At 36.5% G+C, this 13,729-nt stretch overlaps 1 pseudogene; it reads left to right on the top strand.

Annotated features, from left to right (window-relative positions):
- Positions 1 to 13,729, top strand: part of LOC131901269 (sulfotransferase 2A1-like) — a 38,062-nt pseudogene that overhangs the window by 8,700 nt on the left and 15,633 nt on the right.

Genomic DNA, 13,729 nt, shown 5'->3' on the forward strand with positions numbered 1-13,729 from the left:
ACTTTCTCTGTAGATCCTTTACCACCACCAGGTTTCAATAAAATCTTAGATTCATTGAATTCATGTATCCTACTGCTCTGACACTGGCTTAAGTCTTACCTTCTCTCCTGACTTGATTCAGTTGTTTCTTCAGATAATGGGGAACAATGCAAGCCCTCAATGGAGGGTGAGACATGAAGAGACAACATAACTAGACCAGGAACACTTAGGACACTCTGACTATTGAAAACACATCACAGTAGTACTAGGAATGTAAATGAAGCATTGGGTTGAATGTGGAAGGCTATGACTTGAACGTATCTAGCTGTCTGTGTTTTAGAGTCTCTGGTCTTAAAGAGTCACTATCCACAAGTTGTAGAACCTTAGAGGTGGTTGTTAGTGGGAAGAGATCTCCCTCAGAAGGGGTTAATAGAGCTTGCCAGACATGATGGTAATAAAAAGTCCCAACCTGGACATGCTCAGAACCCTCTGGCTTCCTGTATTGTTTTGATCACATTTTACCAACTCATGCCTTTGTCACTGCTGCTTGCCTTTCGGATGTCTCCTCATGGCATCAGAAATAAATCTGTAAGGTGATGAGTTTACTAATGAACAAAATTTTATCTACTTATTTACTCTCTCTCTCTCTCTCTCTCTCTCTCTCTCTCTCTCTCTCTCTCTCTCTGTGTGTGTGTGTGTGTGTGTGTGTGTGTGTGTGTGACAAATGTTATCATTGCCATGAAGACCAGCCTTCAGGAACTCAAGGAATGAATGGGAAGTTATGGTGTCAGCAAACTAATCACTTAACTTGAATTTTCTGTCTGAGGGAGTAAAACTAAATTTGCTGGGGACAGAGAGAGGACTAAATTTAACTCTCTTGGGACAGCAAAAAAGGAGGAAACATACACAAACATTTGTATTTCTCCATCATTTTCTCTTTGTTCTTCTTTATTTTTCTCTTACTGCTTATATATCAACAAAATTTCTCAGGCAATATAAAAATTGCAATGTGATTTCATTCTATTTTTCAAGTGAATGATTACAATGAATACAGTTAGAAATCATGATTTCCAATTTCCCTTAAATGATTAAACATCCTACATATTACATGTTTTAGATGAAAAACAAATTATCCCAAGAACTCTCATACATTCATATCCAGCAACTTGGTATAGATTAACAGAATAAAAGCAAGTAAGATATATTTCTCAGCCAGTCTTTTACTGGCAAGCTGGATTTTGTGGTTACAAAGGAAGGGTCAGTCATTTCATTACTTATCTCAAATGGTAATCTTATAAAGAATCTTGAAAGAATCACAAACCAAAATTATTATATATGAAAAACAATCAGTCTTCTGTCTATTAAATACTCAGAGTGTATCTTTATTCATCAATAGCTTTGTTTGTATTAGGAAGAAGATGGCAGAAATGGGCATTAATTAATCACCATCTTTGAATTATCAGGATTTAAAGAATTAGGGTATTAATCTTCATCTTTAATTACCAACCTATCCTAACAAGAATGATCCATCTGCTAATAATAACCAAGCTGCTTTGTTCTTGTTTCTTGACCTCAATGAGTCCCTCACACAACTATGTGCTCTTCTAAACTTTATATGGTTTCTTCAGGTTTTTCATCTCAAAGTTATTAATAAAAATATCTCATCCTATCTGTAAGTCATATTGGAAGCTTTGTTTTAGCTATGATGCTCACTTAAGTCAATGAACACATATCTCAACATTAAGATTAAAAGAACTTGAGCTAGCTTAACTTCTGGGACACAACTATGCTGTTTATTTTTCACTCTTTTAGGTGGTCTAATACCCAGCTCCAAAATAAATCACATAAGGAGGCTTTTGCTTACTTGTAAATATCCGACCTAAATTTGACTTGTTTCTTGCCAGAATTTCTTAACTTAAATTATTCCATTTACCTTTTGCCTCTGGGATTTTCCCATTCTCTTACACCTATAAATCTTACTCTTACTCCTACTGGGACTGGCTATGTATCTGAGTGGCTGACCCCTGATGTTCCCCTTCTTCTTTCTCATTTCTTGGTCTTTTTTACTCCCAGTATTCTTCTATATATTCTCTGCCTGCCAGCCCCTTCTGTTCTTTCTCCTGCCTCACTATTGGCCTTCAGATCTTTATTAGACCATCAGGTGTTTAGACAGGTACCATAACGCAACTTCACAGAGTTAAACAAATGCAACCTACGCAAAGGTAACACACCTTAAAATAATATTCTACAAAAGAATTATTTTATTTAATCATTAACCTAAGCCACAGTCTATATGAATCCTCAAGAAAAACTAGCTGTGTGACATTTCCTTGTTCTTATTTTCTATCCTCTGCAGCCCCTGATTTGTCAGGGGCAGGGAAACACCATATCTTGCTTTTGACTTTATTAGTTTTTCTACTAAGCTAACCTCTATCACAATCAGTTACTATATTAAAAACCCTCAATAATCAAAATTCCATTTAACCTTATACTATTATTTTGTATAAAATCTTTGCTTTAAATAGAATAGCTTAGGAGGAAATCATCTTTATAATAATCCACTGATAGAAATGCCCAGGAGAATGGGATATTTCCACTGGATAGTCATAATAAATTAAGGGCAGTGGGGATTTCCCCACACCCATTCATACCAAAAAAAAAACAGAGGAAAATATCAATGGTAAACATGTAACAGCACAGCATCAATGGCAAGAGACATTCTGGGGCCAAAGCCATCAAGGTCTTGCCTATCTAAGACTCACTCATCTGAGCTTTGCTTCCTGGTAAACTAACCACCTACACTTCAGTTGCCAGCTGCTGATTCTATGACATGGCCACAGGCAAAATATCACACTGAATTATGTAAATACTGGATTTTTTTGTAAAGCTGCCTCTCATTTGCAGAGAAGAGAAGAATATCAGGCAGACCTCAGTTTGATTATTTGTAATCAATATTTCTCTACTCCATTCACACAGTGCCATATGGATCATGGTTTGAGCACACCTGTGCCTGGCTGTCTATGAGAGAAAGGGACAACTTCCTGGTACTGAGCTATGAAGACATGAAAAAGGTAACTGTCATTCTTACAGCAATCACACAATCCATTAGCATTTCACCCCATACAGCATCCCACACTCCTCAGGATTCCCATTGTACCTATTCTATCAGTGGTAGGCTCATGAAAAGTCACTAAATATGAGATTACACCCTATGTCTTTTATTAGCCTGCATCTGGCATTTCCTCTCAGCCTCCTTGTCCACCCTACTTGACCCTGAAGTAGGGTGTGGTAGCTCAAACTTGTTCTACTGGTTTTCCAGTTCTGTCTATACACCACATTCAATACAGCTAATAACCCAGTGGTCAATGGGGAAGGGGTAAACAGTATCATTTCACTGGTGTGTTCAAATGAATGCCATCTCCCTTTGGTGAAAACAAGAGGGCAAAGGCATGCAATCTGTCAGGGAGGTTGGTGTCCTGTGCTCAGCAGTACAGAGGGTTCCACATGGTTAGCTAGAACACACTAGAAATTTCAAAAGTTTTAGAAGATAATATCTAAAATGTATTAATATTAAGTAATGAAATATATCTTAATACTCAGATAGCCCCTAACCTTATATGATTTTGCAGGTTTCATTTCACTGAAATGAACTGCTGAAGGTTATAAATATCCTTAATAATATGTATGTGTCTCAAATATCTCTTATTTTAAAAAATAAAAAATTACGTATCTTGGAAGAGTGTCACATAACTCTAAACCATGCATTGCAAGATAGAACTCTAGGTAATCCTTGGTTGTCTGGTGTGTGTGAGACCTTGGCTACAAGAGACATTGTTTCAAAAGACCATTAAGGAAACTAATTTTGAAGTTCATTTGTGTATTTTATGTTCATTTAATTAAAAAATCCTGCCTCTAATGATGGGCACATAATAATGAAACCAAACATATAAGCAAAACAGTATTCTCATTTGATCAACAACCCAAAAATTTAAATAGTTTGGAAGTTATAGGTGAAAAGTAACCATCATTTACACATTTACATATCACAGATAAAAATATCAATTGTAATTTTTACTGAGCAAATAAAAATGCACTGAGCAAACAGTTTGTCAGAAAAATAAACTTTCCCAACTTAGAATTCTTCAAAAATTTAGTTAAGGAGGAGAAGGAATCTTACAGCCACTCTTTACCTTATAGAAGTAGACTCTGGTGACAACGAAGGCAGCTGGTAGTTGTAACTTTTTTGTATTGATTTCCCTATTATATTTTTTATTGTTTAAAACAATTTGTAAATTTTTACACACACACACACACACACACACACACACACACACACACACACACACATATATATTTGGTTTTTCTGGACTGCCCTGGAACTCACCTTGTAGATCAGGCTGACCTTAAACTCACATAGATACACCTGCCTCTGCCTCTCGAGTGCTGGGATTAAAGGTGTGTGCCACCATGCTGGGCAATTTAAATATATTTTGATCATATTCTTTCCCTCCCACAATTCCTTCAGAATTATTTCCCTTTCCTCACCCACCCAAATTTAAATTCTTTGTCAAAAAAAAAGTCCCCAAATGAAAACAATACCAAAAGAGAAAAAAAGCACCATGAGACTGTTCTAGGCCCTTTTTATAGACAGACATTTGTGTAGTTTGTTGCTTAATGGGACCCTGACAGTGTGATCAGGATCCATCTCTTGTGTATGAGCAACCTTTTTAGAGCTCACTGCCTATGGTGGGACAACTTACACAGCCTTGGTGCAGGAGCAGGGGCTTGGACCTGCCTCAACTGTGTGTATTAGACACTGCTGACACCGCATGGGAGACCTTGCCTTGGAGGAGGTGGGAATGGGGGTTAGAGAGGGGAGGCTAGGGAGTCAGAGGAAGGAAAGAAAGGGGATCTGTGGTTGGTATGTAAAATGAATAGAAAATTTCTAATAATAAAAAAAGGAAAAATAAAAACACCAGCTGTAACCAAATGAAAGCATCCCCAAAACACACACAAAACTGTGGAGTCTATTGTATGTAGGTCAATTACTCCTGAACATGAAGACTGCCCTGGAGTACTAGATATATACAGGGGCATTGTAGTGGAGAAGCCTGACATTCCCTCTCCCAGCAGGTACAAATGACAGTTAAGGTGTTAACTTTTATCTTAGTGGCTAGAATATCATTCATTCATTCATTCATTCCTTTATAAAAGGATAACAAAATAAAATACAATATGATGAAAGAATACTATCACCTTAGAGTTGGACAAGAAAAATCAACAGAACAAAAGCATCACAAAAAATGGCACAAAAATCACAGACCCATATGTTTGAACACTTGGAAAGCCCATAAAATCATGAAAGTGCAAACTCTAATATAGAGCAGAGAACTGGTGCAGACATGGAGCACAGTGCAGCATGCTTCAGAATGTAGCTTCATACGTGCTTTTCTCATGCTGATGTGGAGGGTCTTGTTTTCTTCGTGTCCTCCCTCCTCTCTGACTCTTACACTTTCTTCTTCTTCTGAGGAGTTCTCTGAGCTATAGAGGGAGGGATTTAGTGGAAACATACCATTAAGAACTTATTTGGCCGGGCGGTGGTGGCGCACGCCTTTAATCCCAGCACTCGGGAGGCAGAGCCAGGCGGATCTCTGTGAGTTTGAGGCCAGCCTAGGCTACCAAGTGAGTTCCAGGAAAGGCGCAAAGCTACACAGAGAAACCTTGTCTCGAAAAATAAAAAAAAAAAAAGAACTGATTTGTTCAAAAACATCCACTCTGTGTAATGTCTGTCTGACGGTCTCTTATTTGTTCTTGCCAGCTTCAGGACAAAGCTTCTCTGATGATGGCTGAACAAGGCACAAATCTGAGCATAGTAGTATATCGTTAGGAGTCATTTTGTCACTAAATTGTTAGATCAGTATTAGTTTCCTTTACACTAGGTCCCCAGGCTATCTAACTTCTGGTCAGCAAAGCAGTGTCAGGTATGGATTCCATCTCATGGAGTGGGACTTAAGTAAAATAAATTATTGGTTATTTCCTCCTATGAGCTTTGTGCCACCATTACTCCAGCATATCTCTCAGGTAGGACACAATTGTAGATCAGAGGATTTGTGGCTGGCTTCATGTTTGCATTTATCTTTTGACAGTTTGCAGAGTACCTTCTTTTAACAAAGATTATGGAATGCAGAGCTGAAATCTGTATGTAATCAACATCTCCATGTTCGATGAGTGATAAAGATGTTGTCTTCAGCAATGAGTCCTTGCTGTCAGTCTGTGGAGAGCAACCTATAGTCTTGGCAATGGCCTGTGTTAGGGGTTCCCATGGAATCTCTTTGGCCAAGAACTCAATTAGATGTAACCCAATACCAGAAATGGAAGCTTCCTTTGGTAACAAGAGATTGTCATTTGGAATACTATCTCTCTCATTAATTGATAATATTATTTATATTGCCATCACTTATGTATATATTTTAAGAAGTTTTTATTGTACTAGGTTTCCATATATTTGCTCAAATATTCCTTAATTTTAGTTGTCACTCCTCATATTCCCTCTCTCCCTCAAGTCCTTCTCTTTTCCTGCTCCCCATTTAATCATCCCATTTCAAGCCTTGCCTATCCACCTGTAATGTGTTCTCTAGGCTTAGTTTTTTTTTCATTATTATTATAGGCTAAAGGGCCTTTCTTTCCTGTTATAGTCTATTTTGTGTTCTGTAAGTTTTTTTTTTTTACTTTGATGGATATCTCCTTCTTCAGGTTAGTGAATTATGTTCATGATTTATTTTTGCTTTATTTATTTATTTATTTATTTTTTGGTTTTTTTGTCCAAACCAAAATTTCCCTCACTCTCCTATTCCTACTTCTTCCACCACTAACCCCAACCCATTCCATTCCCTTACACTGTTACTCTTCAATACAGCTGGGCCTCCCAATCATATCAGCCAGCCATGGTACATCGAATAGCAGGGCAACTAATCTCTTCCTCTTCTATTAAGGCTGGATCTGGTAATCTGGTAGGAACAATGGGTGTCAAAAGGAGGCAAAATTGTCAGAGACATCCTCTGCTCTCATTATTAGGAGTGTCACATGAACACTAAGTAACACAACTGTAATATATATGAACAGCACCTATATCAGTCTCATGCAGGCCCTTTATTGTTGGTTGAGTCTCTGTGGGCCCCTATGAGCCCAGGTTAGTTTAGTCTGTGGGTTTTCTTTTGGTGTGTTTGATATCACTGGGACCTAAAATCCAGCCTTACCCTCTTCTGTAGGATACTGTGAGCTCCACCTAATGTTTGCATGTAGGGTAGTTCTCTGCATATTTTTCCATGAGTTGCTTTGTTGTAAAGCCTCTGTGATGACAGTTACACTAGACATCAATCTTTGAGAATAGCAGAATATCATTAGGAATCATTTCATTGACATTTTGCCATTCATATTTGGTTCTATCCTAAGACTCTGGGTTAAACTGCTCTGGATCCTGACCCTCAGAGGGGAGCCCCTCTCAAGATATGGGTTGGCATCTGTGCCAGTCATTAGTTGTTCACTCCCCCAATTTCTGCCACATCTTTACCTAAATCACTGTTGGCAGGACAGATTGTAGGTAGAAGGCTTTGTGGCTGGGTTAGTGGCCCAGTCCTTCCAATGGACATCTTGCCATAAGAGATGGCCAGTACAATTGCCATATTATGTGTTAATTGGTCAACCTCATAGATTCATGAAAGTTTCCATTGCTCTAGGTTTCCATCTCATCCCTGAGATGCTCCCAGATTCCAGTGTCTCTCTTAGTTCTCTCACAACCCATCCTTCACACACATGATCCCTCCTGTTCCCATCTCCATTCTCCCTTCTATATTCTTCCCCCATCCACTATCAATCTCCATTTTACCTCTTCACAGTGAGACTCATGCATACCCCCTTGAGCATACCTAGCTATTTATCTTCTCTGCTCTGTGGGTTGTAGCTTGGTTCTCCTTCCCTTTCTACATAATAGTCACATATGATTGAGTACATACCATTCTTGTATTTCTGGGTCTGGATTACCTTACTCAGGATTATCTTTTCTACTTCCACCGATTCATATTTAATGATGCCATTGTTTTTAACAACTGAGTAGTATTCCATTATGTAAATATGCCATATTTTCTGTATCCATTTTTCTATTGAGGTTATTTACAATTTCTGATTATTACAAACAAAGCTTCTATAAACATGATAGAACAAGTGTCCTTGTGGTATTGAGTGTTCTTTGGGCATAAGTCCAGGAGTGGCATGGTATAACTGAGTCTTGAGGTAGATTGATTCTCAAATTTCCTAGAAACTGCCATATTTATTTCCAAAGTGGCTGTATAAGTTTGCACTCCCACCAGCAGTGGAGGAGCATTCCCCTTGTTCCATGTGCTCTTCATCATAAATCTGTCAATGGTAATTTTGGTCTTAGCTATTCTGACAGATGTAAGATAAAACTCAGTGTTGTCTTTAATTGCGTTTCCCTGATGGCTAAGGTTTGAATATTTCTTTGACTATTTCTCAGCTATTTGATACTCCCCTATTGAGAATCCTCTGTTCAGATCTGTACTTTATTTTTAAATTGGATTATTAATTTTATTGGTATCTAGTTTCTTGTGTTCTTTGTATATTTTAGGTATCACACTTATGTCAGATGTAGAACAGGTTAAAATCTTTCCCAATTCTGTGAGTTGCCTTTTGTCCTATTGACAGTTTCCTTTGCTTTACACAAGTTTTTCAGTTTTATGAGATCCCATTTGTTAATTGTCAGTTTTTGTACCTGCTCAATTAACGTCTGGCTCAGAAATGTGTCTCTTGTTCCAATGTCTACAAGGTTATATCCCACTTTCTCTTTTATCAGGTTAAGTGTATCTGGATTTTTGTTGAGGTCTTTGATCCTCTTGGACTTCATTTTTGTACAATGATAGATATGGATTTATTTACATTCCTATACATTCAAACATCCAGGTTTACCAATGCCATTTGTTGAAAATGCTAATTTTTACATGGTACAATTTTGTGTTTTTTTGCCAAAAATCAAATGTTCACAGGTGTATGTATTTACTTCTGGGTCCTTGATCTTATTCCAATGAACAATCTGTCTGCTTTTAATGCCAGTAACATGTGAGGTTTATTACTATTGCTTTGTGGTACAGCTTTAAATCAGGGACAGTGACATCTCCAGAAGTTACTTTCTTGTCCAGGATTGTTTTAGCTATCCAGTTTTTTTATTTTATCTTTCCATACAATGTTGAGTATTGTTATTATTTTAACTTCTGTAAAGAATTGTGTTGGAATTTTGATGGATATTGCATTGAATCTGTAGATTGCTTTTGATAAGCTATCCAGTTTAATATGTTAAACCTGATGATCAATGAACATAGGAGACATTTCCATCTTTTAATATCTTCTCCAATTTCTTTCTTCAGAGTCTTTAGGTTGTTTTCATGCTGTTTTTCAACTTGCTTTCTTAGAGTTACACCAAGATCTTTATCTTATTTGTGGCTATAGTGTAGGGTGTTGTTTCCCTGATTTCTTTCTCACGCCAATTATCATTTATATAGAGAGTGATACTGAATTTTTTTTTAGTTAATTTTGTATCCAAGCACTTCACTTAAGATATTTATCAGTTTTGGAGTTCCTTGGTAGAATTATTGGGGTAGATTAAGTATATTATTGTATCACCTGCAATTTGTTTCCCATTATTCTTCTTAAGTTTTCATATTCTGCAAGATAACACTTCAAGTACTATGCTAAATAGATGTGGAAAGCCCTGTCGTGTTCCTAATTTTTGTGGAATTGCTTTGACTTTCTCTCCATTTAATTTGATGTTGGCTATTGGTCGCAATATATTGCCTTTAGTATGTTTAGGTATGTCCCAATATTCCTGATCTCCCCAAGATATTTATCACGAAGGGGTGTTCCTGTTTGTCAAAGGATTTTGTTTTTCATCTAATAGGATAATCCTGTGGTGCTTTTCTTTCAGTTTGTCTACATGCTGGATTAAATTAAATTAAATTAATGTATATTGAATCATCCTTGCATCTCTGGGATGAAGCCCACCTAATCAGGGTGGATGATCTTTTTGTTTTCTTGGATTCAGTTTGTGAGTATTTTATTGAGTATTTTTCATCTATGTTCATGAGGGAAATTGGTCTGTAATTCTATTTTTGTTTATTCTTTGTGTGGTTCAGATATTAGGGTAACTGTGGCCTTATATATAAATTGGCAATATTCCATCTATTTCTATTTGGTAGAATAATTTGAAGAGTATTGGTATTAGCTCTTCTTTGAACGTCTGGTAGAATTATGTACTAAATTATGTACAATCAAGTCCTGGGCTACTATTGGTTGGAAGACTTTTATTGACTGCTTCTACATCCTTGGGGATTATGCATCTATATAAATTGTTTTGAACTTTATATAACTTCAGTAAGTGATATATAACACAAATGTTGTTCCCTTCTTTTAGGTTTTCCAAGTTTGCGGTGTACACATTTTTGACTTATGGCCCAATGATTTCTTGTCTATCCTAGGTGTCTATTGTTATGTCTCTCTTTTCATTTATGATTTTGTTAACTTGGATATTCTCTCTCTCTGCCTTTTAGTAAGTTTGGATATGAGTTTGTCTATCTTGTTGTTTTTCTTCAAAGAACCAACTCTGTGTTTCATTGATTCTTTGCATTGATCTCTTTGTTTTTATTTTTGTTTAATTTTTATTTTTTTGTTTTTTTTTCAAGACAGGGCTTCTCTGTGTAGCTTTGCGCCTTTCCTGGAACTCACTTGGTAGCCTAGGCTGGCCTCGAACTCGCAGAGATCCGCCTGACTCTGCCTCCCGAGTGCTGAGATTAAAGGTGTGCGCCACCACCGCCCGGCGATCTCTTTGTTTTTAATTTTTGATTTCAGTCCTCTATTTGATTATTTCCTGAAGTCTGTTCTACTATTTGTGTCTGCTTCTTATTGTTCTAGAACTTTTAATTTTGCTTTTAAGTCTCTGGTATAAGAATTCTCTTATTTCCTCAATCATGGTCTTAGTGCTACGAATCTTCCTTTTAATAATTAAATACTTTATTTGTGTTCCATTAGTTAGGGTAGGTCATGGGTTTATTTTCATTGAATTCTAGGAAATCTTTATTATCTTTATTTCTTTCTTGACCCATTGTTAATTCAGTTGGGAGTTTTTCAGTTTTCATGATTTTATAGGCTTTGAACAGTTTATATTGTTTTTAAAATGCAAATTTTACTGACAGTGGTCTCATAGTATATAGTGGGGTATTTCAATTTTTTTAATCTATAGAGACTTGATTTATGACAGAGTATATGAACAGTTTTGGAAAAGGTTCCACAAGGGACTGAGATATAAGTTTAACCTTTGGTGTTTGGGTGAAATGTCCTGTAGATATATGTTCCAGTCAATTTGAGCCATAATGTCTATTAATTCCATTATTTATCTGTTTAAATATTTCTGGATGGCATGTCCACTTGTAGGAATAATCTGTTGAAGTCTCTCACTATTAATTTTGGGATTTGGTGTTTGGTTTATATATTAGTCATGTGTCTTTTACAAATGTGGGTGCTGTTGCAGTTGGAGAATAGATGTTAAGAATTGAAATGTTATCATGGTGGATTTTTCCCTTAATGAATATGAAATATCCTCCTCCTTTTCTTTTGAATGATTTTGGTTTGAATTCTAACTTTTACATTTAAATTAACCCATTTTTATTAATCTTTGTATTGTCACAGGTCCTGTGGCTTTACCTGTCCTCCAGCACCTTGCTCCTTTGGCATGTCTAGTGTGTCTCTCCACTGTGCCCTTCTTCTTCCCCTCCTTAGTTTAGTTTTTCCACCTAACCTTATCCAGCTGGGGTATTGGTCAATACGCTTCTTTATTAAACCAATCAGAACATAATTTACACAGGGTATAGAAATATTCCACAACATTTCCCTCTTTTTTGTCTAAATTAATAGGAAGGTTTTAGCATTAATATAGTAAAGCTCTATACAATGGAAACAGTTATTAAGTAAGAATTACAGTAGCCATTCCCAAATCCATTTGTATTTGGCAATAGTAGATAAAATAATTATCTAACTAATCTTAGTCTGAAGTTTTGTATCTAATTAACTTATTTATTCTTCAACTCCATCAAACACCAGAAGCATGAAATACTACTTAATGACAGGGACATCAGGCTACCATAACAGTCACCCAAAGTTCTTTTGCAATGATGGGACATTCGTCTTTGACCTACAGACCTAGAATATCTGCCAGACTTTACTGTGAAGCAGAGAAGTCTAAAGGACTTCCCGACTTGTCTTGGCAAAGTTTGGCAGTCACCATTTGTTGCATTCTCCTCTTCCAGTTTTTTCAGTGACTATCAACAATTGAGTCAATGATAGTTTTTTGCCCACATTGCTAGCTTTATTCATTAAAAAAAAAACTCCATACAGTTTCTTTGATGTTCATCATCTATTCTGAAGTTTATTGGTGCTGCCAGGGCAGACACATCTCACTTTCATGAAAAGCTTAAATTGTTAAAACATTTAAAATGCCATATTTTGTAGTTCTTTGAACTTTTTGAAGATTACCTATCTATTTGTAATATATGTTTGTATACCTAGAACATCGAACTAACAAGACTATAAATTTGACTATTATAAATGACTATTGATCTGTATTTCTTTATTGTATATTACGTTTATAATTGAGTTGCATAAGAAATACCTTAAACAAGTGTATAATACATTATAACAAGATTAACTATAAATTGGTATAAATAATGTAAAATTCATTCCAATGTTTAATATTTAGAGATTAACAACTGTTTAGGGAGATTAAAGGAAATTCCATAATCTACTTTTTTCCCATAATAATCAAACATTTTTCCCATAATTTCTGTATCATATCCCCTTTCTTCTTTAGAAAGAGATTGATTATGACCAATATCAATTTGGAACCAACCCTCCTTAAGTGAAAACAAACATTTATAACCAATATTTTGGTAATGTATGTGTAATTTTCTAAACTACTTCCTGCTGATCGGTGGGTGCTGGTAATCTTTCAGGGACTCTAGGAAATCAAGATAATAGTTAAGTTTTGGCTGGAGTGTTTGTGAGGCTGGATCATCTAAGCTAGCAATCGTAAAGCTATTTTGGTTGTTGGATCATCTGGAACATTTTTATTAGTGATTTGTCACCTTGTTCTGAAAATATGTAATCTTTTAAAGGTAACATATTATTGGTGAAATTATTTAGGCCACTCCACGTAGTTAAAAGGAGATTTATTTAATGGCGTAACTTACAAATTAAGGGATAGGTAGGTCGCAGGGTCTGGGGAAGGTGTATCACAGTCCAGCGGTGTTCTCTGGGTCTCTGCTTTGTCCACCTCCACCATCCAGGGTCCTGGAACCAAGAGAGCGTTCGCCGATCCAGATCTCGGGTCCCCAGGTGCCTCCCTTGGCCCCGCCTTGTAGGCGTGACAGTTGCCGAAGTCTCAATGGGGGTTGGAACTTCCAGAACAAAGCTGGAATGGCTACCCACTACATCTCCCCCTTTTTGTCTAAATAAGAAAGTTCTAACCTAATACAAGACTATATACAAAGGAATGGTTATCAAATATTGTCCAGGAATAATGAGGGATAATGACCTAGATAAGATGGAACTACAACCAATGCAAACAATATCAAGCAAGAAACACATATTAAAATCCAGAGAAGTATAGAGCATAGGTAAATGGCATGTTACAAAG

This window comes from Peromyscus eremicus, unplaced genomic scaffold (assembly GCF_949786415.1).
Source record: "Peromyscus eremicus unplaced genomic scaffold, PerEre_H2_v1 PerEre#2#unplaced_67, whole genome shotgun sequence".
Classification (NCBI taxonomy): Eukaryota; Metazoa; Chordata; class Mammalia; order Rodentia; family Cricetidae; genus Peromyscus; species Peromyscus eremicus.